We start from the raw sequence: 24,507 nt of genomic DNA on the forward strand, positions 1-24,507 counted from the left end.
AGAAGGAAAATGTAAAATTATCCTTGGCTGCTGTCTTCAAGGACGATAAAGAGTTTAAACATTCTGCTTGAAACAGAAAAAGAATTGTGTAAGGCCTCTTTGAAATGGAAATGGTGCAATTGTTAATGATGATGAAAATAAGTAGAAGCATTTAGTAAGTATTTCTGATCTGTGTTTGGATGACAGCAGAATAATACGCTAGAATCACAGAAGGATAATGAATTAATTTCTAAATTACTAGGCCTCAAGAAAAAGGTATTATAAACCACTGACTAGTAATAAGCATTTTAGAAAGTACATGTTCAGATAACTTGCAGGCAAGAGCCCCAGCAGAGGTGCTAAGAAGATAGGTGGTTTGCAGATGGCAATTTTTAATACTGGAGAAATCCAGGACACTGTATTTTTGGTTGGGGTTTCAATATGCCAAAAGGGAAACTGGATTGGTCAAGCAAGAAATCATGTGGGGAGTTTAGAGTGAAGGACTTCTTCCCCCGCTCCTTCTTTCTCTGTGGGTTTAGGGACAAGCCCTGGGGGAGATAATCCCTTTGTGTACCTGCTGGATTTAAGGCCTCTCCTGATTTACAGGACAGAATGTCACTTCAGCTTCTTTAGGAATAGGTCGTTCAGAGCCATTGAATCAAAAAAAAAAAAAAAAAAAGGCTCTGGGTCAAAAAAGGCCACAAAGTGCTGCTGGTTTGAGAGGGAAGTGAGCTGGCTGAGGCTCAAAGCCATCAAGCCACCAAAGCAATATCAGTTTTGGATTAACTGTCAGTGGGAGGTAGTAGCATGCTGGTTATTCTTGGATATTCTGTCCACTGGTGAGTTAAGCTCCTGCTTACTTACAAATTAATTTCCTTTGCAAATGTTCTGAATGATGATGCAGATGCTGAAACAGTAATTCCTCTTTTGATGGGCTAGGAAGGGAGTGTGGAGTCTGTACAGCTTTGAGCCTCCCTGCTGAAGAAGAGGTATGTCCGTTGTTGAGCTTTTGTGCTTGCCATCATGCTGTCCAGCTGCAGGGCTCTGACGCTCTGTAGAGAGCATGCCTGTGAGCTGAGGGAACTTTTCCACCTTTGCACCTGCTCCAAAAAAGGATGTATAAAATTAAATACAGGAGGGTCTTTCTACGTGCTGGCTGTCTCCACTGGGGCACTAACAGGGGCTTGCCCACTATGGCCTGGGTGAGATGTGAAAGCCCAGACTGCTCCTGCGTAACAAATTGGAGCAGAAAAGCGTGAGATGTTGCCCAAGGAAGCTCTTCAAAGATACAGGAACGACATGCCTGAGTGCCACGTACCAGCCAGTGCCTTTGAGCTCCTTGTTGCAAAAGCATGCAGTAAGGCAAAGCCTATTCCGAGGAACAGCATGCCTTTGAGGAGAAAAAGAAGGCAAGGCTAAGGGTGAAGCATTAAATTAGTTCACATGCTGATTCTGCTTTGAATTGTATGATAAAAGATATTTATTGTCTATATGTCTGCACAGTCCCGCACCTTTCAGCTTTGCATCACAGCTGCTCATTTACCCTCCATTTCATCTGCTTGAATGTGTTCACCACAATGGCAGAGGTGGTAATTCCACTTCTATTTCCTTAGTGTTGCCTTGATAGGAAGGTGACTTGACTTTTCTTAAAATACTGGAGTGTGTTTCCCTGAACTGCATTTGACATGTATTTCTCAAATGTACTTATGTCTCCAGTGAGTGTTTTGTAATTTAAGAGTAAATGATTTCTTCATGGTTTTCTTCTAGGAAATGCTAGTATCTGTAAATATCAGAGAGGCTTTTGTGTTGTTACATTAACTCAGAGGTTAGGGCAGTCAGTTTCTGCACTCTCACACTTTGCAATTTGTACCTGTTATTATTCATCACCATTCATTACAAATAAGATTCTCGGCCTAATCTTTTGTTCCTGCTATCAAGCTGGTATCTTTAATGGTGATGTGAAAGCACTATTAATTATTAGATGAATGGAAGGAATGGAACTAGAAATGGAATTAAAAATTGAATTATTAATATTTATGGAAGCTTAATTATGCTACAATGTTTTGTAGACCTGCATTGAAAAAGATCTGCAGCATACAAGAAACACTTTCCCTGATACGGCTTTACATAATCAATTCTTAGTATCTGGAGCTTTGAGTGAGTGATTTTTAGATTCAGCTTCAGAGCCCAGTGCTGCTTTTCCACTGCAGGATGACGGCAGGGAGGCGAGCTACCTGGGCCCTTCCTTCTTTTCTGGCTTGCCTCAGGGTGAATCAAAGGCACAATGGCTGATTATAGGTTTATGCAATTGTTGTCCGGTTCCCATGTCTCTTCTTACTTTCTTACTTTCCCTGCTCTGTCCTCATGTTCTGCCTCCCACAGTAGCAGGGGTTGGGAATGCAGTATATGAAACCAGTGCAGGGGAACTCTTAATCTTTCTACCTCATCTGCCTTGATCCAGTAGAGATCCCATGTTACGCAGGAAAAATTTGCCAAGAGAAATCAGTAGCTTCTACATGTGGGAAGTAAATTCAATCCTAAAACTTCTTTGGCAAAAGCTGTTTGGAGGACGTTTCTACGGGCATACTCTGTGCGTGACAGGCTGTTCCATCTGTTTGCACAACAGTTGCAGACAGTGTGAGCAGAAGAGATGGGGAGGTACAGCTGACCTCTTCAAGGGTATTGCCAAAGCTAGAAAATACAGCTCTGAAATACATTTTAAAAGACCTTCCTCTGACTTAGCTCTGCATCAATGTCTTTGCATGACCTAGCTGGCACTGTGAGGCTTGTGGTGCTGATACTGTAGAAATACATAAAAATGAAGCTCCCTTTCATTCACTGTCAGCTGCAAGCTTTGACAGTTTCTGAAGCATTTCAACACTTCTTAAACGTCTGACTATGTTTCTGCTTACAGAGTATTTTCTTTGTCTTATTCTTCTGGCAGTTTTTAGGTTAGAATGTGAAGAGGAGATTTTCCTAACAGTAATATGAAAACTGGTGACAGAAAAAAAGATTTTTTAAATGTAATTCTCCTATTTAGCCCCCCAATAAAAACTAGATGATTAAGAAGAAAAGGACACAAAATGGAGTCTTCTAGTTTATCTTGTAAGACCTATTAATAGTGAATTTGAACGAGTGCAGTGCTGCAGGCTCCTGCCTTCTTTCCTCAGTTTAAGTGTTGCTGCAGTATGATTGCTGCCTGTTTTATGCATTTTGCAGTTTGTACACTGGATTTGTCTTTCAATCACTCCTTTCTATACCTGTTGCTGTTCACAGAAGTTGTTGACAGAAACAGATTAGCATTATTGCAGAGGTACCTCAGACTGTCGTTTCCTTCATCCATTAAGGATGGGGGTCTGAGGACATTCTTATTATACAGCTAACTGCAGACCATAAGAGTCGTATCTGCTCAGTAATCCCTTGTACGTGGGCTGCGCACTCTGAAGAGTTTCATGCAATCCTTGGCCTGGGTCACTGTGAAGCCACATTTAATTTAAACAAGGGTACATTCAGCTGGCCAGAATGTATGTTTGGAGTTTAAACTCATGGTGGTTTCCTCCTGCCTCCATGGGGCTGATTACCACACATTCCTTTCTTTTAATTTCAGCCCTCTGCAGTTCTAGGAAAAGGTCCTTGATTAACTACTGAGAAATCAGTCTATTTGCGGGTCTAATTTTGTTGCTTCAATTACATTACTGTATGCTAAATATAGGAAGGCACCAAGCAAATCCCAGTTCCTGGACTGAACAGGGTGTTCAAGAGCGCTGTTCAAATTTAAATGGTGTGGCTTGGGCCTCTGTTTAATTCTAGCTAATGAACCAATTTCTCACAGAGAGTAAATCAGCACATCTACAATGATTTATAGGCAAGTAGCTGGGTCATCACAGTTTCACACAGCTAAAAATGAGCCTAGTGCCCAACTCTTCGCTTCCTCTTTCTAATTGAAGGTAGCAGAGATAAATGGTGTGTCATGCTGGTGGAGTTTAGAAGTCCCAGAGGGACAGCAGAGTGCTTCGATCTCTTAGCTGGTGTCTGAGAACCTAGAAATCAGCAAGTGGAAAATGTTCAACAACCTGTAAACTGGTCTTGTGGTTTGCTGCTGACTCTACATTGCTTTTTGTGCTACTCCCTGGGTGGGTTTGGTTTTTTTTATAGCCCTGAAATCCATGAAAGATAACAATGAAGTGGTCTTGTCTTCTAAACATGTGCATATGGCCTTGGCATTGCAGGGAACTTGAGAGTTCTGTGTAACCATGCAGATTTACATTTTCCTTCTGTCCAGCAGGTGGAAAAAACCCACCCAACAGACAGAAAACCACAGCATTTTAAGTGCATGGAACACTTGTAGTAGGTAAGAAACTGATTGCGCTGAAGACAGACGTCTTATCTGTTGAACAGCTACTGTATATCTCAGGGAACAGCTTCTCCTGCAACGCCTCGGTGGCAGCACGCCATGGCCATGTCCTGGGGTGACCAGTTGTTAGTCTGAGCTGCTGTGTGGCCCATTCATTCCAGGGCCCGTTGGCCAAGACGCCTGACAAGGGACCCAGTTTGCTGGGTGCTCAGTTGAGGCCTACCAACACAGATGTCACAGGCTTGTTTTTATTTTTCTACAGGGCCAGACTTGAGTCTGTAAGAAAGTTGGTGCAAATTCTCATCCAGCTGCACCGCTGACTACAAGCTTTGCAGCAGGATTTCTCCCTCTGTTCACAGCTCAGTGCTGCTGCCTTGTATTTCATGGGCAGCTTATGGGGAACCATGAAACAAACTCAGTCTGATTCCTGTTTTCCTTTTTTGTGTGCCTCGAGGCTATTCCTCACATTCCTCACAGCTGGTGACTGCTCTATTTCCCTGAATCTCATTCAGAGTGCTGTACCTACAAGCCAGCTACTTGTCATCTCTAAAAGATGTTTGTTTCCACAGAAGAATACCAATGAGGTTACTGTCTGCTCCCTTCACAGTCAGCCAGGCTGGGAGAAGTCCAAATATCCAATCATTCCTTGGAATTCATATTGCATGAAGATAAAGCAGCCAAAAATAGTTTCCATGAGCTGGATGGTTCTATAGCTTTCTGTGTTTATCTAACAGGAAAATGTTAAGAGGTACAGTAGGTCATGCACTAAACTGAGCAAAATCATGAGGCATGTGGGAGCTCACGGAGATGAGCTTATCATTGATTTATTTGATCAACTGAACCTCTCTCTGCTTGAGAATTGCCTGCAGTTTTCTTGCATTCCTCTTAATGTTTATTTGATAAAAGGAAAAACCAACCCAGCTGTGCTGTGAGGAATTAGAGATGCTGAAAGAGGCTTTTGGGGAGCGGAGGAGGGAGAGAGGAGAGTTTGCACAGCTCTGCCAGAACCTTATTTTTTCCTGACTTCCAAGAACAGGGCTGTGTTCCATCCCCTGCTGCCCCCTCAGCTGGTGCTGGGAAGAGCAGCTGAGTTTAGCTCACTGTTCCTGGAAGTCACTGAGACACAGAGCATCCATCGAGAAACCAGCATTTTCTGTAGCAGGCTCTGCTTGAATGGAAAAGATGAGCTGATCTTCATCTCTCTTGTTCAGTAGCCTGGATTAACCCTCACTGCAGCAAGAGAGGCTACAGGGACTACAAAAGGGGCTCTTATAGAAAGGGACAAAGGCTTTCTTCATTCTTTGGGGCCATGTGTCTGGAAGCCAGTCTGAAATACAATGTCACATCATCAGCCAGATGAATCCCTGATGTAGCTCAGGTTCCCTAGATTTATGCTAGGACTACCTTTTATTTTTTTTTATCTTGCCTATCAGAATTGAAGCACAAGCAGCTGTTCGGTCAGGCAGACTGCTCCAGTGGCCGTGTCCTCCCTGAGCTCTGGGCTTCAGTAAGGAAAGAGCCTTCTGGAGTGCAAAGAACTTCTCAGCCACAGACTCCTCCAAAATTGTCCTGGTTAAGTTATGCCTTGAGAGGGTAATTACAGCATGGTGCTGTGTACTGATGCACAAAATGTTTGATAATGTGCTTTTAGGGCCATATAAAGACTATGTGTGCCGTAGGGTAAATTCCAGTCAGTTAAATGAAAGTACTTATATGAGGCTCTGCATTTGTTTATGGATAGGGAGGAGGAGTTTGTAGTTTATAACCTTGTAAGTTGGATTCTGTTTCTTGCTGCATAGTTGGGGCCAAGCACTGTTCTCCGGTGCCTCAGTTTCCCCTGTGTAGTATAGAATGTACTGATACTGTGGTTCAGCTGGGGTTCATGAAGGTTTATTAATGTCTGTGGGGTCCCCAGGCAGAGATATCTCTGGAAACATGAACTATTACTGGATCACTGGAAATGCCCTGGCTCATTTGCTTCTTTCTTCAGGCTGACTCAAAGCTTGTTATTCCACAGCTGTGACTGTCACAGCCATGGCCCCAGTGCCAAATTTATCTGAGTCTGATGGCTGTGATGAATCCGATGAGATGCAGAAAACAGCTTAAGGTGACCACAACATAGCAGATGTAGGCATTTCTATTGCTATTTCCATGGATGCGTTCAGCCGAAGACATGTAGTCCAAAGGTTTTCTCTTTTAATTTTTTTGGCTTGCTTTATTCAGGGGAGAAAGAAAATCCCTTCCTTTCCCTCTGTGCCTAAAATTGGCTTAGAATTCTCACTTGACACAAGTCATCAGGTTGATTTTGGTCAGCCTGGGGGCTTTACTTTCTCAATTGAGCTCTGATGAGCACTGGCCCCTGGTTCCACCTCTGCAGTCCATTAATCCAGGAAAGAAAAAAAACTCGCTGTGAACACCAGCATAGGCGTATGTCAAAGTACACATAAAGAAGGAGAGAATGAGAAGGGATTGGGGTAACCTGGGATGTCAGATTTACTGTTTCTAAGCTGGCACTGGTATTTGCACATAATGAGATGACTTTTTGAGATTATTTTTGTGCCTCTGCAGGGTTCATAGAAGTGACTGATTTTTTTTTCCTGGCATGGGGTGTGAAGGAAGAAGGGCTGAAGCACTGGGATCTTACAAGTCTCTGCTTTGCCCTGTCCTGTCCCCTAAAGGAATTTACTGCTGTTCAAGTTTCAGGCTTCATAGTCAGCAACCTGTGGTATTGTAAGGCAGAGAAGAGGCTGTGGTCTGTGAATCCTGTCTGAGAGCGTGGCCTCCTGGGAGGGAACTGAGTGAAAAAACCTATCTCCTGCCTTCCCCTGCCACCGCCGTGGGAGCGCTGCGGTTTGGTTAGTTGCCTGGATAAACAGCAGTGGGGAGGTTTTTCTACTCGAGCACATATTCTGGGGAAGTGTAACGGCAGGTGCCGGAGGCTGCCCGCTGCCTCTGGTGTCTGCAGAGGTGCCGAAGGTGCTGTCACTAGCAGTTCCCTGCATACGTTGCTCAGCCCTTCTGTTGTGTGTGGTCTCGTTTTGGTTTGTGCAAATTCTTGCTATAGCGTGGGAAGTTGCCAGAGCAGTGATGTTCATGCTGCTGCTGAGCCTGTGAGAGTTTCTTTGTTCAACTGCCTCAGTTCTTGGAATTGATCTAGGCCAGGCAGGATCTTGAAAAACAGTAACTAGAAAAATAAATTCTTCCACCTGATGCTTTCCTATTAGCCCAGATTCAAAGGGAAAAACAGAGCTGCTGCAAAAGAGTGCAGGCATCCTGTGTGGTGAGGAGTTGTCAGCAGCTGAGTCAGACTCACAAAATATCATTTAAACAAAAATCCGTGAGTACCTGCTCAGCTGGACACATCTTCATTCCTGTACTGTGCCCACAAGGTGGTGAGTGTTTGCAGGGGGCTGAATAACTAACACACACTTATAAAGCGTGATACCAGTAGTTTCGGTCCTTGCACTGTGGCCTTACAGATACCGCCCACAGGAACAAAATACAGTTGTCCCATTTCTGAGTAACAGACTGGTCACAGTGAAATAAGGAATTACAGTATAGGGTCTCACTGAACCCATGGTAACAATCACAAATTTCCAACAAATTGGTTTTCCAGCAGCCTTGGATTTTCATGGGCGAGGAACAAGAATTTTCTTTGATTTTGGTTTTATGGTAAAAATGTTACTTTTTTGTTACCAGAAGTTGTAGTGTTGGTTGCCTGCTCCTCTGCACGCAGTTCCTATAGACAGCTCTTCTTCCCAGGCTTGCTAGCCCTGGGACGTTAGGTCATATGAGCTGTGACGTTTGTCCTAGAAATATCAGGCTTGAAATTTAAAGTACTCATTATTATTTCCATTACAGAACCATGCAGCATTTTGCAGTCTGGGATGCAGTTAATGTTACAGGCATATACTGTCCAGCAGCCAACACCCAGAAAGCTTGCATTCAATACCAGTGAGGCAAAAAAAGGGAGAAAAGGGACCCAGAACCCAAGGATGCACAGTGGTTTGTCTCAGGATAGGTGACAGGTCAGGGCAGAAATGGAAATAGGCTTTAGGTCTTCTGCGTCTCAGCCAGCATCTTCACTGCCCCTCGGCTGGGGGTAAAACTGATGGTTTGATCACTTATGGCTCCCAACTCAAGCATAAATAACATAACAAATTTGCAGTTGAAAGACTGTATGGTATTTTTTAGTGCCATATTGTGCACGGTTAGGACTCTGAAACAGTGCTTGAAATACAGTTTAGATCTACTTCAGATAGACAGAGCGTCTATGCAGCTGCAGCCCCAGAGCGTACCTGTATGTTGGAGCGTGGAGCTCTCCTGGGAAGCACAAAACAGTCCCTTCTGAAAATGATACTTCCTGAGAGTGAATTTTCTGTATAACCAGGCCTGGATTTCCCTAACGCATGCTATGTTCGTGATTGTTTAGTGGATTTTGACACTGGTGAGTTGGGACAGGATGGGGCCTTTTCTGACTCTGGACAGGTTTTTGTGAAAGCCGATGCATAGCAGCAGCATGTGCTCAGGTGTGCACACGTGCCAGCCATGTCTGCGCTGGGACAGCGAGCGCTTCCTTCTCTCTTCATTCATATTCTGTAGTTTGTTTGCAAAAGCTATTTTGTAGGCATGGTTTTGTCTCTGGGGAGCAGAGGGTTGAGTTTGGAAGTTCAGCTGGCATCAAGCTCCCCAAGGTGCCTGGGAGCTTTACTAGTACAGCAGAAATTTCCAGCAGCCTACTGATGTCCTGAGACCCTTTTGCACCAGGTGCCGTACTGACACAGGCAAAGGGCTGAGCTTGCGAGTGCTAACACTGCTCGTGCCTGCATTCGTGGTGAGGAAACAAGGACAATCCTGTATGGCTGAAAAAGGGTGATTTTTGTATCTTGTTCCACCCCCCTGCTTTTTAGGGCTTTAGTTGTTTTTCAGGAATGGCCCTTACAGATGAGCAGAGACCCAGAAATGAAAACTCTGGCTCTGGTGTGTACTGAGAACTCAAAATGGATGGTGGCCTCTTCCCTCAGTGTAACGTTTCTTTGCTCTCTCAATCCCAGGAGCATTTTGTTTTTGCTATACCTTCCTTATCACTCCTAAGTGACTCTCCCTACAAAATTTTCTCCATCCTCTCTGCCCTCCGCACTTCCCTTGCTTGGCCTACACGCTTGGCTTCTTTCCTCCTGGTATCTCATGTACCTCTTTCCCCGACTGTCCCCTCACCAGTCCTGACCACACAGACTGTCTGTTCCCCTCCTATTGCCACCCCATTTGTCCTTCTTTCTCAAATTCTCTCTTTCTTAAATCCTCCCCTCTGCTTTATAGCTGGTTCCTCTGTGACTTTCAAGTACTTATGTCCCTACACTCTCTGTGAAAGAAGAACAAATAGACTAAACAAGAGGTTTGCCAGGTTTTTGCTGTGCTCTTGATAAATTCAGTGCTTCTGTAGCTCCTTGTTCTTCTGACAGTGCAGGCAAGGAGCCCAGCATCCCCCCTCCCACGCAATGAGCTCACAGGGAGCTGTCACAGTTTATTCTAAGAAATCAGCTAATGTACAGTACTCAGCAGAGGCACCCCTCCCCTGGGAGGATCAGCAGAATTAGGATGTGCAGCAAGTTATCTTGGGGATTACACAATCTTATCACCTCCTCCAGGGCACCAGGGAGCAGCGAGCACCAAGCACTGTGTGCTCTTGAGTCACACTTCCCCCTGTGACGTGGTACAGGTTTCCTGACTCATTTCCTCCCAGAACTTCTGTTCCCTTAGGTCTCTGCACCAACATCACAAGCAAAAAACAATGTGACAGAGACAGGAAAGTCAAGGCAGCCATGGCCTCCAAGCTATGGCAGCACCCCATGCTCCTTGTCTGTTCTGACTTTGGGTGGGAAGCCAGTGGTGCTCAGCAGGCAGTGCACGAAAGAGCCGCTCACTGCTCAGTGCTGGGGAGGCCATAAGAGTTTTATTTGGCTTGCTGAGACAGCTAGGACCGAGCTGAACATTTTCAGCTATGTGGCTGGTTTGTATTTTTTAACTTGGAAACACCCCATCATATATCTACAAATTAAATGCACACAAGTGATCACCCTTCTGTTGATAGGCAGCTTGTCCCTGTATCATCTGAGTCTGGAATGGAGAGAAGGGGTAGGAGCTGAGAGTGGGCAGAGCTGCTGTGGTACAAATCCTGTCCCGGGAGCCAGCTGGTTGGTAAAAGCAGATCTTGTAGGCAATGATGGTGGGCTTGCCTTGCTGCTGGCTCTTTGAGAGCTGGCACCAGCCTGAACTATCTCCAGTATCAGGGGGATGCTCGGTAGTTGTTAGTGCTCTGCATACTTACTGTTTTTCTTCAAGCCTCTGGCTCTGGATTCATAATTCTCTCTCGTGATGAGATAGTCTATGATTTTCTTTTTTTTTTTTTTTTAAAAAAAAAGAAGATTCTCAGCCCTTGTAGTGACAGGGAGAACTTGGCAAATATGACTGTCTAAAGGGTCAACAGTCTGAAGGCCAATTACCAGCCACATGCAACTGTTCCATCCTGACACCCCTACTACTAGCATTTCGGTCTATTGATTTCTTGAGACCTGACTCCTGGGTTCACAGCTCTTGGAATAAGGCTCGTGTTGCTCACTCACCTGCTTTGGTGGAGTGGGAGGGGAGTGCTGAGTTACTGGAATAGCTGTCTCTTCAATACCTGGAAATATTCTTTCTCTCTGCATCACAGCCTAGTTTTAGAGAGCACCATGTGACATAGATTAAATTCAAGTTGCTGGTATCCCCAGGGCTCAATTTGTCAAGCCTTTACATTAGAGAAAGGATCTATATGAGGCCTAAAAGGTCCTGCTTATCTCCACAGTGACCTGACTGGCAGTGTGCATTTCCAGGACACGTTGATAGAAAGTCAGAGCCCGGTTTGGTGTAGCGCTCCCATGCAGAGCTCTAGATCAGACTGTAGCAGCTGGCGGACTTCCTGACATCTGCCCCTGATACCACCCATGTGCGCTTTTAAGTCGGTAACATAAAGTCATCCTACTGACCTGCTAGCTTGTGTCTCCCTGCTGTTAGAGAGCAAGCGAAAATGAACAGGCCTTTCCATTTTGTTTAGTATGACTCCTCTGAAAACACTAGGAGCTTAAAAGAGAGTAATGTGACAGCCGGTTCCCATGTTTATTTGTGTGCTTGTAGTTTGGCTGAAAGACGGGAGAGGGAAGTGTGACCGTATGAGACTCCACTTGGGACTCCTTCCTCCTACCCAGATTGTGCGTTGTTGAATGAAGATTTACTCACACTAGTTAGTGAGTAAGTTGTCCCAGGGAGCTGGACGTGGGTTAGTTGTTTGGGAAGTTTGGCTTTCTGTACAGGTCAGTAGGATGGCGTGGGATGACCAGGCTCCGTTGAGATGCAGGCAACATGCATTCTACCTCGCAAATTAACACTTTACAAGGGATGAAACGTTTTGGCCTGGGTTGAGCATATAGTTTTCTGTTACTCTGACAGCAGAGATGATAGAAAGGTCTTATCTTCTTTCATTCTTTCCTTTTTTTTTTTTTTTTTTTTTTTTTCACTAGCAGGAGCATACGCTGCTCGTCTTGTTAGCTACTAATAGCCTAGGAATGCTGCATCCCAGCAGTGATGGCCCTGTGCCTTAGCCAGGAGGTAATAGTCATGTTTTTCCACTTGGTTACAGGTATACAAAGCCAGCAGCAGTACTCCTACAAGAATCAAAAAGTCAAGTACTAGTTTGAGAGTCTTACAAAAAGGAAAGATACCAAAGGTTCCCCAGCTTTAAGCTTTCAGAAGGTGAAAAAAAGGAGAGCCTGCAGCACACCTGTGTTTGGAGAACAGGAGTAAGAGCCTTGACCTCTGCTTTGGGCAGAGGGAGGTGGGTTTGGCAGTCCCAGCGGCCAGGGAATAGGAGGGCCCTGTTGTGGAATATCCCAGCGGGTGTCAGGTTTATTGCTGTTGAAAGGAGGGATTACGAATGTGGTCAGATCTTAACTCTGAGCATGTGAGAAGACTGGCATCTCCTCTTGGAAATATGTAGCAGCTGATTACTGTGCCCATTTTTGTGTGTATTATGTGACTGCGTTTTTCCATTTCTTTTTGCCCCCTGTTTACTGACCTACAGTCTTTGGCCTTTAAACAAAAAAGCTATAGGATATAATAGGGTGTTGAATTTATATTAGGAGTGACGTAATCTTACTGTGACTGCTATAACTGTATCTTAAAGGGCCTCTTTAGCAGGAGAAGCCTGAACTAACACAGCTAGTTCTACCGCAGGCCCCTCTTCCCCTACACTCCCACAGGATAGCTTGTGTTTTGGGGCAGGCAGTCAGGTGGATGTGAAGGGCAAGGGATGGCTTGTATATGCCCAAGTCATCGTGATTAGCGGAGGAGAGGGTCCTCTGCTAACTTTGGAAAACAACCAGTTTGGCTCTAGCTGTCCCAAGTTCAGAGAGGTAGAATGACTTCATAATAGCACCTGGTTTCATTCTTCCTTCCCCCTCTGATATCCCCGAGTACTATCCTGGAACACTGGGAGTTTATCCCTCGTCACTGTGAGGATTTCGTCCTAATATATCTGATAGTTAAAGAAGTAGTTTTACAGTCTTATCTTGCACTTATGGAAAGAGTCCTTGCTTGGCAGCTCTTGCAATCTAAATAATGCAAGATAAAACCACAACAGATAAAACACAGGGCACGAGTCAAAGGAAAGGTTAGCAAGAGGACAATTTAGACGTAAAACAATTTAGACATACTGAACTTTTTTTTTTTTTCCACTGGAAAGGTTGATATTAGTAATGTGGGGAGAGGACTTTCCTTGGAGGCTTGCGTTGAGTTTGCAGATCTGGTCAGAATAGAGCCCTTTGCCCAGCTGCTTCCATGCCTTGATCTGCTAAACCTGCAAAAGGGGAAAGTCTGCGCAGCAAACAAAAGGCAGCTTTGACGTCAAGACCTGGGACCGTTGCCCTGACACTGGGAGGTGGAGCGCAGAAAGGAATCTGCAGCTACTAGGCTCTGGACATGAATGCCCTTTGGCAGAGGGACAGCTACTACCCCTTCTTTCCAGGAATAATATTGTTTATTTCTATCTCACTCTCACTGGCTAAAGTTACCCTAGTCAGGTTTCACTTCACCTGTCTCTACCATAAAGTCATCAGAGCCCAGGAAAAATCTAATGTGCAGACTCCCCGTTCTCCATACCCTCTTCCCCGAAGAGCTACACTGCGTATTTGTTTTGTTTCTTTGCTTTAATGAGTTCATGACCGCAACTTTCTTTTACTGAAGCTTTTGCTGGTGCAATTTAGTAAACACATATATGCACGCAGTTTGTTACGTTTGTGTGTGGCTGCATGCATATGTGTAGATGTTCAGGTAAGTATCGTTCCTGCCTGCTAAGGAGGAACGGTCTCTGCAGCTGTGTGTATGTACATCGAATTCACTGTGTTAACAGCAGCGGATATTTCTGGTTTGCGCAAATGGCTCTGTCCTGTGGACAAAAGCTTTGTTCTGGGAAGTTTCAAAATGTTGCAACGCAATGCGGTAACAACCTGAAGTTCAGTGGATTTGCTATGTGGTTTTGATTGGCTCTGGATTTGTTAAAAAAGGCACTATTTTTACATCAGTTTCAGGTTGCCAGCCTTTCCTGGGCAGACTTTACAAACTGTTGAGTCACAGACCAACCCTTTAGTAAACTGTCCCGTATTTTCTGCTTTATTCATCTTTCCTAGCTCTGCAGTTCAGGTCAGTGCGTATTTGCCCCCTGTGCACTTATGAACACTGTGCAGCCTTTGAAAGTTTAGGAGCTCAATCCCGGCCTCTGGACAGGATGGCAAAGGCACTCTTGGGTGTAACTCTATTTGGCTGTGTGTGATCCGGGAGGATGTGAAGGGGAACTTTATGACCAGCTTTGGAAAGCTTCACTCAGTAGATAAAATGCAAGTTTGTCTGAGAGTCCTATAAGTTGTAATCCCTGATCACTTGTTCTTTAGGTTAGCTGCAGGCAGCAACCTGCAAATAGGCATTCCCAACACCGCACAAGGCAATACTGCTACGCAGACTGTTCTAGTTACAGACTTTTTCACCAGCTCTTATTTAACCCTTCTGAGATTTAAGATCATGAAAGTGCATTGCCACTCTTTTTATGTACACATACGATATGAATGAGAGGTATTGAAAATAGGTCTATGAGATACTAATGGCGTAAGAGTTTATAGCTTTTTGGGGTTGAGATTTTTGAGTTAACTTCACCCATTTAAAATACATGAGTTCATTTTTTCCATTCATGGTCAGTTACTTGGGATTGTCCCTGGTGAGACCTGAGTTGCTTTGCTATGTTGGCGGTCATTTGCTTCCTCCTCCCGCCTCAAATTCAAGTGTTAAAATCATGGAGATTATCTATGTAAAAAAAAAAAAAAGTTTAAACTGAGTGTTCAGCAGCTTCTCAAATAGGAGGATTTAAAAGGGGTTGTTTTTTTCCTTCTAGTTCCTAGTATAAGCCTGTTGCTCTCATCTTTCTTACAACATTCGTTTGAGGATCTGCAAGTTTTCAAGCTTGGTTCAGAGCTGTCTCTGCTTCTCTCTGTACTTCCCTAATCTGAATTCCTCACTGTGTGTGTGTTGTAAAAGTTTCTTTGTGTGTCATTCTACACAGAAGCCAGATCCTAAGAAACAGTAAAAAGCTTCTTTTAAAAAAAATGAATTTCCTCTTACAATCTCTTGCCCCTGCTGTATGATCGGGTGGTTGGCAGATGAGTGATTCTGCTCTTGTCTTGTCTGATTTCCTGGAAGAGCCTGGCTGCTGGCTGAAGTGACCGCAGGAAAGAGGATGGGAGGGACTGCCTTGTAAAAAAGCTGGTGACAGACGAGTGTTAATGGAGAAGAAAGAGTTCTTGGATCTAGTTAATTTCCCAATCCTTCCTAAGAAAAGGAGGAGAATGAATGCAGCTCTCCAACGCTCCACTGTTCCAGCTGCCTTCTGCCCTTCCATATAGGCACTAGCTCAATGTTTCCATGTTGAGCAACAGAGAAGATGCTTCAGTCTGGACCTAAAGCATCTTAACACTTTTCCACTGCATTTTAATTAGAGCTTGTATTATGTTGTTACTTAAAGCCTTTGTCGTGTCTTTAGACAGCATTGTGAGAAGAGGAGGCACCACCCAGACATTTCGGCATGGAGGAAGGAAAGGTGGGGCACTTGGAGACACAGGAGAGGACCTGAAAGATGAGCACACTGGCTGGGTGCTTCTGATAAACTGATTGGCGGTGAAGTAATTAGCACTGGCACACTGCCATCACTGAGTATTGATGCAATTTGGTTAGATCAGGCTTTTAGGGTTTTTTGTCCAAGTCCTGGTCCTAGCAACCCCACTGGTGAACTGCAGTTTGTCACGGTAATGGGGAAACTGGTGTGATAAATCATATGGCTGCCCAGCTATGATAGTTGTAGCTGGGGGATGAAAACAGGCAAATGTAGAATTTCTGAGTATTGATAAAGGCAAATCCTGGCAATCAAAACCCTGTTTGGAAACCAGCTCTGTGGGAAATGGCTTTGCATTTTATGCTAGCTGGGCGGAAATACTTGCTGGTGATGTGTATAGAATTAAGCCCTGAGAGGTGAGCCTGTGACACGAGTGGTTTGCTGGAAAAATGCAGTAGTCACCTTAGTGGTGGCTGGAGAAGTTAACTGAGAAATGGGCTATGTCTGTTTGGACAGACTCTCAGTTGGTTTCGTGCTCAAACTCTGAGAACCCAGAAGAAATAGGGAGGTGCATGGAGAACAGCAAGAAAGGGAAAGATGCTTTTGTGGGGGTTTTTTGTTTTGTTTTTTTAATTTTTTTTTTTTAACCATGCAGGGGTATGAGGTCAGGTATATGACTGACTGCATTTGCAATGGCTGTTCCTTGTAGTTTAGAATGTGCTTGTGTGTTTATATTGGGACCGGAAGAAAACAGTGGCAAATAATTGGGGGAAATAAAGGATTTTGGAAGTCCCCTGTGGAAAATGAGTAAGGTGGGGAGGGAACGTGTGATAAAAGAATTGAGAAGCTGAGGGAACCTGTGAAGTCTAAAAATCAGCTGAGGGGCTACTTTTTTAAAAAAAGAAAGAGTGGAAACAATGCAGGGAGTGAAAAGGGTGAAAACAGCAACTCTGAAAGAAGAGAGTGAGTGGAATATGGCCTGAATAAAACAGGGAGAAAGAAAGCAGCAACAGTGTGTGAACTGGTATGGTTTTTATATTTAGTTCTGTATTTTATTGAATTTCCATGGCACCAGCTAATGCCAGACTGCTTACTCCTTTCTGTGCCTTACATTGTGTGTAAATATATACAGGAAGTTTTTTTGAAAACTGCCGGGTGTATAGTACAACCATAGCTGCTTTGACCTCAATGAATAGTCACAGTATCTTGCTGTCCTTGGCAGAGCTGTGGAGGGCTGGTCGGGATGCAAGCAGCTCCATCCTCTGTGCTGGGGGCAAATTCTTCACTGGTTCATCAGAAATTCAGGGGCTAGTTCCTAAAGCCTATTGCAGACCTGCTCTTCTCTCCTAGGTGCTTCCTTTCTTACACCTCCATCACATGGGACATAGTATGCGAGGCAGGTGTCTGATGCTGTAGCAATAATGAGCAAGTCTAATCACCATCTTGAGGATTAGATATTATTTATAGTTTGTGCAGTTAGGCCTTGATGGCTGCAGAAACAGTATGTCCAGAACAAAGAAGTAAGGAAGGAACATCTCGTTCAGCTGATCAGCTGTTCTCTGAGAAAAGGTGGAATCTCTGCGGTCCTGTCAGGCAAGACAAAGCAGCGACACAATTGAAGTTGTGGAGAAGGAATTAAGGACAACCATTTCTCAGACTTGAGTATGGCAGGATGTGCAAATTGGCAGCAGTGATGGTACACTGTATTAAGAGGTCAATACACGAAGGAAGGTTTATGTACTTAGTTTGTGCAGTTTTGCATCATCTGGAGGGTGGAATCACATCTGTTTTGTTTTTCTTACATTTTGCTGCTGGGATTCAGAGCTTCTCTGTTTTGGCTAATGGAATTGGAGTGAAGAGTGAGGATAAAAAATAGCTGGTTTTCTACATAGAAAGAAAAAATTGTTTTCTTGGAGTGCTTCCTGCATCTTTCTTCTCTCATAGCAGTAAAATCACCTAACCTGCTTTGCCTGAGTGAGAGTTAATTTAGCTGTATTTTCTATAACTGAATAGCCGTTTGAGTTACAGCAACTTTAACTTAAATAGCAGATTTAAGACATTTTCTATGTAGCTATATGCTTATTACAAATATTATATGTTTATACCTCATATACCATGCATTACTACTTAATAAATAGGTTTCTACTAGGCTTATCGTAGTAGAGCTGAGGAGGCCCAGGTGCCACCTCCTGCAAAGAATTGTCCTTAAAGCTGTTGCCCAGCTCATTTGATGCTGTTCTGCTGCCACTCGAAAAGGGATTTCTGCTTACATAATGTTGGTGCAGTCAGAGGGGGTTAAGAACATGGTTAACCTTTTCACGTATCTGCCATCTGGGGAAAGTTTAGGATCTGTTGTATTGTAGTCTCTGTTTTAGAGATGATGATTCCTCAAGGAAGCTGCTTGGAATTTAACAGGAGGACCTAAATTAGGAAGGAGTGAATATTGTTACTCAGTATGTAGGTGGGAGGAGGAAGAGCATCACCTGTCAGCCCCCACCCAATGCATTTAAAGACTCAGAGAAACTGTTGGCAACTCTTCACTTAGAATACCGGTTGTCAATGCTTTCAACATGAGTAACTCAAAACTTTCCATCAAAAAGTCCTCCTGGCAGTAGGCTTCCTCTAATTAGTCATCTTTCGTGGATGTTAGTAGTAGTCCATGGAAACCCCCCAAGTTCTGAGGACTGCAGCTTGAAAACCACTGGTGTAAGACAGCTTGGTGATGCCTCTTGTGACATCGGCGTGTATTTTATCATGTGTTTTCTTCCTCCCTTTCTGTGTCAGAAAGGGGCTTGGATCTGAGGGAAGTCAGACTCTGCACTCCCATGTGGTCACTGTAGTCATTGTGCTGCTGGGCTAAAGCCAGTGCAGGTTTGTCCAGAGACAGTGTTGGTGGGACTTCAGCATCAGCCCATGTCCTTCCCCACCTGGCATGTTCTGACCTCTGGACATGTCTCAGGAGTGTGGATTTTTGCCGGTTGTTCTCTGCTTGGGTAGGGAGGGATGGTTTGCTTTGCAGTTGTTCCTTCTGGAAAAGTGAGACCAAGTTGTGGACCAATGTCAGGCTCCCGATCCTCTTGATTTATGGCTGTTTCTGTGGCCACTACAAACAGAAGGACTGTCACCAAATAGACTATGGAGTTTGGGGATGTGGAGAGTAGGACAGACTGCCTTTTGAATAGTGTACATGCTTGATGGCCTGTTTTTACAAGCCACAGTGCAGGGTATGTAAGTCCATGATGTTCCAGACTGTTGAGGTTTCCAGATAAAGTAAGCTGGTAAGCCATGCCGGTGTTTTTTTGTGTCTCACGTAAAAGGCAGTGTTGCACATGACTTGCTTACTGCAGCTTCTGCCCACCTATTTAAACTAGTACATGAACACAGTAGCCCCAGGTATGTGATCTGTACTAACAGTACTTACTGCTAGAATTCTTCCACACAGATCGGTGTGAATAACTCCCTGCATGTGCCTGACTTGTCTGTGATTGGTGGCTCGAGAGGATCAGCAATGCGTTCCGGGAAAATCATAAAGTCTAGATCTTGACATTTTCTTCTTTTTCCTCTAGTGTGTAATAAAGAAATTTTAAAAGAGCAGTTGAGAAGGATGTGTAATGAGACTGAAAGCCTTCTCTCTTCCAAAAGCACCCCCCCCCCAATATATGTCAACAGCAGTAAATATTTTTCATTGCAACTGTCACACTTGGTTTAAGATCGCGAAGGTGAAAGTCCATAGTAAAGTTTCTGTGTTACCCAAATATGCTTCTTTGACCTTATGAAAACCAAATAAACACACTGTATTGTGGCCTTGGGGACAGGCCAGGAAAAACTCTGTAAATGGAGCAATATCATCACCTTTTGTGGCAGTGCAGATGATTGAAGGAAAAACGTGTGCTGTCAGAGCAGGGAAAACCATTTAGTTTATTTACTTTCTTTCAGCTCCTAATTTTCATCCACCGTATTCTGGAATTTTCTGGCTGTTATTTTTCAGCCAGGTGCTCAGAGAGCTTTCTTCTGAAAACCCTAAGTGTCTACAGCTAAATGCTGTGCTGGAGAGAAGCTGGAGTGTGGGCCAAATTCTTTCTCCATCACCTTGGCACAGCTTTCTTGAAGCAAAAGAAATTGCATGTGATTAGCTAAGAAAAGGATTTGGTCCCAGACATGTCTGGCTCACAGTATAGACATCTATTCCCTAGAAATAAGTTTTATAGCTAGGTGTGTGATGGGCTGTACACACAGCTGCTTAAAGCAGAGTTAGGAGCCGAGGTGGCTCCGTGTGAATGCTTGAGAAAGCCATGACGTAGAAAAGCTGTTATATAAAATGAGCGCACTCTCCGAAGCGTGATGACGCAACTGCACTAGCATGCAGCCTTTGTACACAGCCGCCATACGGGGAGCTGGTAATGGAGATCATTCCCAGCATAGATTGCCTGTGTTAGGCTTAGCCTAGTTTAAACCTCGCTGTTGTGTGGTAAATTTCCTTCTTAGTGATATTTGTTACTGCCGATGTTTCCTGGCGTGTGTGCCGACGCTTGGAAAGGAGTTTCGGTGTGATACCTAGGCATGGCTGCTGCCTCTTGCAGAATCGTTTTCAAATCCAGGAGCTGGAATTACTAAAAGCAAACCCGGGATATGGCAGGAGCGGGGAGGCAGCAGCGGGCAGGGGAGCTGGGGAAGAGGTGGGAGCTGCTCCTGCCAGCTGACAGTCCAGCCAGCCTGCAGCTGGGCTCATCCCCGCGCTTCCCAGCACTTAGAAAGAGGGTAAAAATAATTCTCCAAAAAGAAGGTAAAAATAACTCTCCCGGGATTCACATGAAAAAGGAGAGGGGAATGTCTGGAGAGCTGAAGGGTCTGCACAACGTGGCCTCTTTCCCGTCATCCTTCCTCCCCTCCTCTGCCTCTCCTCCCCCCGTGCCCCCCCAGCCCCGGGGGGTGAGCGAAGGCCCAGCGGTTCTAGGAAAAAGCTCCAGCCGAGTCAGCAGCCGCCAGTTCCCGGAACCGTGGCCCCGGGCGCCAGGGGACACTTCAGGGAATTCTCGCTGCCATTCCAAGGATGGCAAAAGTGCTCGTCCAGTGACCTGGGGCTCCCCAGAGGCAGGGGGCAAAAGTTTGGAGTCACGCCATGGGACTGGGAAGATTATCAGAGGCACAAGGGCCTGGAGATTTATGCCCTGCTCAGAAGTGTACTACAGTAAGTTGTTTGGCTTCTTGGGGGAGAGAGAGAAAGAATTTGCTACACAGGAGATACCAGTAGTGACCACAGGAATTTAGAAAAGGGATATGGAGTTAAAAGGTCAAAATTTCCCGCCATCAGTCATCATCTCCTTGGTAGGAGTTGGAGAGGGTGCCAGAAGCTCAGACAGAGATTTCAAGACCCTGAAACCTCCCACAACCACATGACCTTGAATAAATGAGAAGCAGCAAGTCGAGTTTGAGCCTGGCTTGTGCTGCTGTCCTGCACTTTCTGCTTTCCAGGGCCGTGGCTCTCATCAGGCGTTTGCCTGCTGCATATTCCCTCCTTCCAAAGCAGGAGACAATGGGAACTTTTCTCCCAAGCCCTGCAGAGCTTCTAAGGAAAATACTCAGCATGACACTAACAAATTAATGTTATTCTTACTGCCCTTTTACAAGATAAAATTATTTCACATGCTGCTGGCAGCCTGGGAGGAGTGAATTTCTCACGGCACTGGACTGTAAATACATCTATGTCTCCTACATGCGGTTACTGAGTTGCTCTGGGTCGACTTCAAATTAGCAGAGATTTGAGGGGAGGAAGTGGATATTGCCTTCCAAGATAGTTTTATAAGTCACTGTAGCAATGCTGCAGGCTGCAGATAGTGCCTGCTTTTTCTGGTTTTGTGTAGTGCACACATGGAAGGGTTGCTTTCCTGGAAGAGGGGATCTAACCCACTGCGAGTTGTTCAAAGAGAGGAGGCAAGGAGTCACATTTTCTGGCCTTCTCCTAGGCTAGACCAGATGGGTCCCTTAAGGCTCGGCATAATCAGTGCCCTGAATTTTATTGGGATATTATCATTCTGCACACTATTTCAAGTCTAGTCCTACTCTATGAAAAGCGCTGTGAACACTGTTCCAGCTCTGACCCTGAGTTCTGCTGCTACTTTTGACTCGAGCTGATAACCACAGCTCTGTCACGTTGTGGTCCAGCCAGCAAGTGCATTGTCTTCTGGGGCTGTTCATTTAATGCCGTCAGCTTTCCCTTAGACATCATAGCAGATAGTTTCTTTGCTTTTACATTTACTGACTTTCTGAGGTATCGGTCAGCGCCCAAACCTCTTTCTTCCCATGTATGTATTGTGATTCTGCTTCTAGTGTCTGATCAGACTTTCTGATACTGCTTTTGAGCCTTTCCTCTTCTCTGTTTTTTCCTGTGTATTTTTCCACTGTGGAGAAACTTTTGTAGAATGATTGCTAGAAAAATCTTTTCGGCTCACATATGTCCTTGGTGTGGGAAGAAGCATATGCTTGTATTTGGGGGGGAGGCAGCTGTTCTTGCTCTTCGTGCAAAAGACCTTAATCGATTCACAGGATTATGCTGCTGGAGTAGCTGTGCCCATCAAAGCCATAGCAACTTCCTTGTTGCCTTTCATTTTGTTAGTCTATTAGATGTATTTGGTTTCTATGAACAACTAATTAAAATGCAGAAGAGTAGCTCTTTATTAAGGTTTTATTAACATTTAATTTGCTTTTTAGTTTTTGGTAGGAGATCAAAAGGCTTAGCTCTTTCCTAGAAAGATAACAAAAGGGTTGCAGTGCTGTGCTAGGATAATTTCCCTCTAATAACTTCATGTGCTCTGTGAAGATGCGGGCAGAGACTGCTGCCATCGGGGGTATGTGGAAGGAAGGTGCAGTGGGGGGGTGTGCCCGGTGCCCAAACCAGAACCTGGGAATCTCCCAGTACCACAGGCAGGAGCAGCTCTGCCATCTGCACTGAGAGCATCCTTCCTGCCCATGGTGTGGAGGGGGTCCTGCACCTTCTTCTTCACCTGGAAGCATCTGAAATCCTGAATTCAGGCGGTCCAGAGTCCACCCTCCCTCAATCCGTTTCCCTGTACATTGCGCTTCCTCCCTGTTGTGCTTTTATACCACAAGGGTGAGCGCTTAGCAGAGGGTGATTCCTTGTCAGCTTCTTCATGGCCTCCTGAGTTTTTGCTGGTGTGTAGTTGATGCAGGATCTGATGAATGAGAGTGCACCCACTTAGCAGCCGTCTCTCAAAGATTGCCTGTAGACTCTTCATCTGGAATCTTCCTTTTTCTCCTAACAGGTTCAGTTTCTTTTTAGTTACCTTTCTGTGTGAAGTCCTTGAGGGACTGGGAGAGCAACATATTCAGGTTGTTTGTAAATGCTCTGCTTTAATGGAATTATTCCAAGGCCTTTTGGGGTGTCTTCATTGTGCTTGAATGTAGCTAGAACAGCATAAGTAGTTTTTTCTTTCATATCTCCATTTTTCCCTCCTTTGCCAGATATTCTCCTTTTGGATGCAGGCACATGTTTAAAATACACAGGACTCCTCCTTGGTTTTGTGACTTGTTGCTTTGCTGCAGCAAAGAGACAGGATGGAGCTGAGGGAAGACAAGAAATTCCATACCATCTTAAAAAAAAAAAGAAATCTTTATTGCTTCTCTTTCCTCCCATTGCTGCAACTGGCATAAATAGGTCCAGGTGCCAGATGTCATTATTCGCTCACCTATATGCAATGTCAGCAGCTACTGCTTATGTGGCTAGAACCTGCATTTCAGATGTTACTTACTGCCAAGGTAGAGGGGCTTTTTTGATGACAGAAACTTCTTGCTGCCATTGCAGATCAGCAGTAGAGTAGTAGAGCAATTATCATTTTTGTTTGTGAAGTCTTGAGTGATTTTTTGATCCATCCATTGTTGCATTTTCTATTTACGTTTCTTCTAGGAAAGGTATGGTTTGAAGTTTGCACATAACTTGTTTATTATGTACATCTCCACAGGGTGAAACAAGTCTCAACTTTTCCATCTGTCAGATGTCAAACAAGCTGTGCAATGATTCCTCAAAGTAGCTATCGATGAGTTAATTTTTTATTAATTTCTTACCTAATCTGAAGGATAAAGATGCTGTTCAGCTTGATTCTCCTATGGTAAACTGTTATCCTAAAGCAAATGGTTCCTACCCCTCTGTAAACATACGGATATATTGCTATAATACTTCCTTTGCCCTGTCAGAGAAACCCCCTCTCTTCCAGACATTAAATGCATAGTTATTTCCTGCCTGAGCAAGTTTCCTTGCAAGTGATGAGCAATGCCTGGGATTGAGAATCTGAGCATGGCAGATGCATCCTCTGCGACTTGGACTGGCTATCCATGGCACTTTGGCTACCTGAATTGTGCCACATGCTATTTTGGCTCCTAGACTAAAGCAGCTTTTGTCCTTCCTCCTCTTGGGTGTTCTCTGTGCCACATTGTCATGCCAAGAGTTGCAGTGGAAAATCCTGCTCGCTGGACTCCATGGAACCTGCAGGCTGACAGCAAGGGCTGGCGCAGCAGGGAGTTTGGAGCAGCTGGAAAGAAGTGGGAATAGTTGCAGCATAATGTTTAAAACTGTCCCTGTCTCTTTGTGGTGACCTAAGAAGGGTGCAGGAGTCATGAGACTCCCTGTTTCATTAGCCATGGGAGATACCTATCCAATCTGAAATTAGCGCTATCACTGGAAGAGGCTTTTCCCTGCAAACTGGCTCCTGGGTGGGGTTTGGGGAAAGCCTGTGCAGATTTCTTGCTCAGCAGTGGATGGGAAGCTTCCAAAGGTATTCACAGCACCATATGGTTGCACTGTGATCTGGTGCCAATGTATTAATTCCCTCCTGATACTGCATATCTCTCCCTATTTGTTTGCCTTCTCACTTGTTAGTTTATTTTCCTATTGCATGAGACGTTCTGGGAGAAGGTCTGCTCCATCTTTACGTCCATACCTGTGACCTACAGCAGTGAGCGACCTGTTCTCTTT

The 24,507-nt window shown here is 44.6% G+C and overlaps 2 protein-coding genes across 7 annotated transcripts in view; both read left to right on the forward strand.

The window, feature by feature from the left end:
* Nucleotides 1-24,507, forward strand: part of HEMK1 (HemK methyltransferase 1, mitochondrial release factors N(5)-glutamine) — a 97,398-nt gene that overhangs the window by 62,080 nt on the left and 10,811 nt on the right. The window lies entirely within an intron of this gene.
* Nucleotides 1-24,507, forward strand: part of MAPKAPK3 (MAPK activated protein kinase 3) — a 134,877-nt gene that overhangs the window by 28,963 nt on the left and 81,407 nt on the right. Inside the window, exon 1 of one of the 6 annotated variants that reach the window (XM_075053352.1) lies at nucleotides 6,916-7,188. The exons of 2 other annotated variants lie outside the window; for them this stretch is intronic. The gene's annotated coding sequence lies outside the window, so the exon portion shown is untranslated. Of the gene's footprint in view, nucleotides 1-6,915; nucleotides 7,189-15,664; nucleotides 15,715-15,921; nucleotides 15,938-20,585; nucleotides 20,710-24,507 lie in introns of those variants that run through there. 3 more of the 6 variants (XM_075053350.1, XM_075053353.1, XM_075053349.1) reach the window with 3 other exon arrangements.

The sequence above is a fragment of the Buteo buteo genome, chromosome 21 (assembly GCF_964188355.1).
Source record: "Buteo buteo chromosome 21, bButBut1.hap1.1, whole genome shotgun sequence".
In the NCBI taxonomy this organism is placed as follows: Eukaryota; Metazoa; Chordata; class Aves; order Accipitriformes; family Accipitridae; genus Buteo; species Buteo buteo.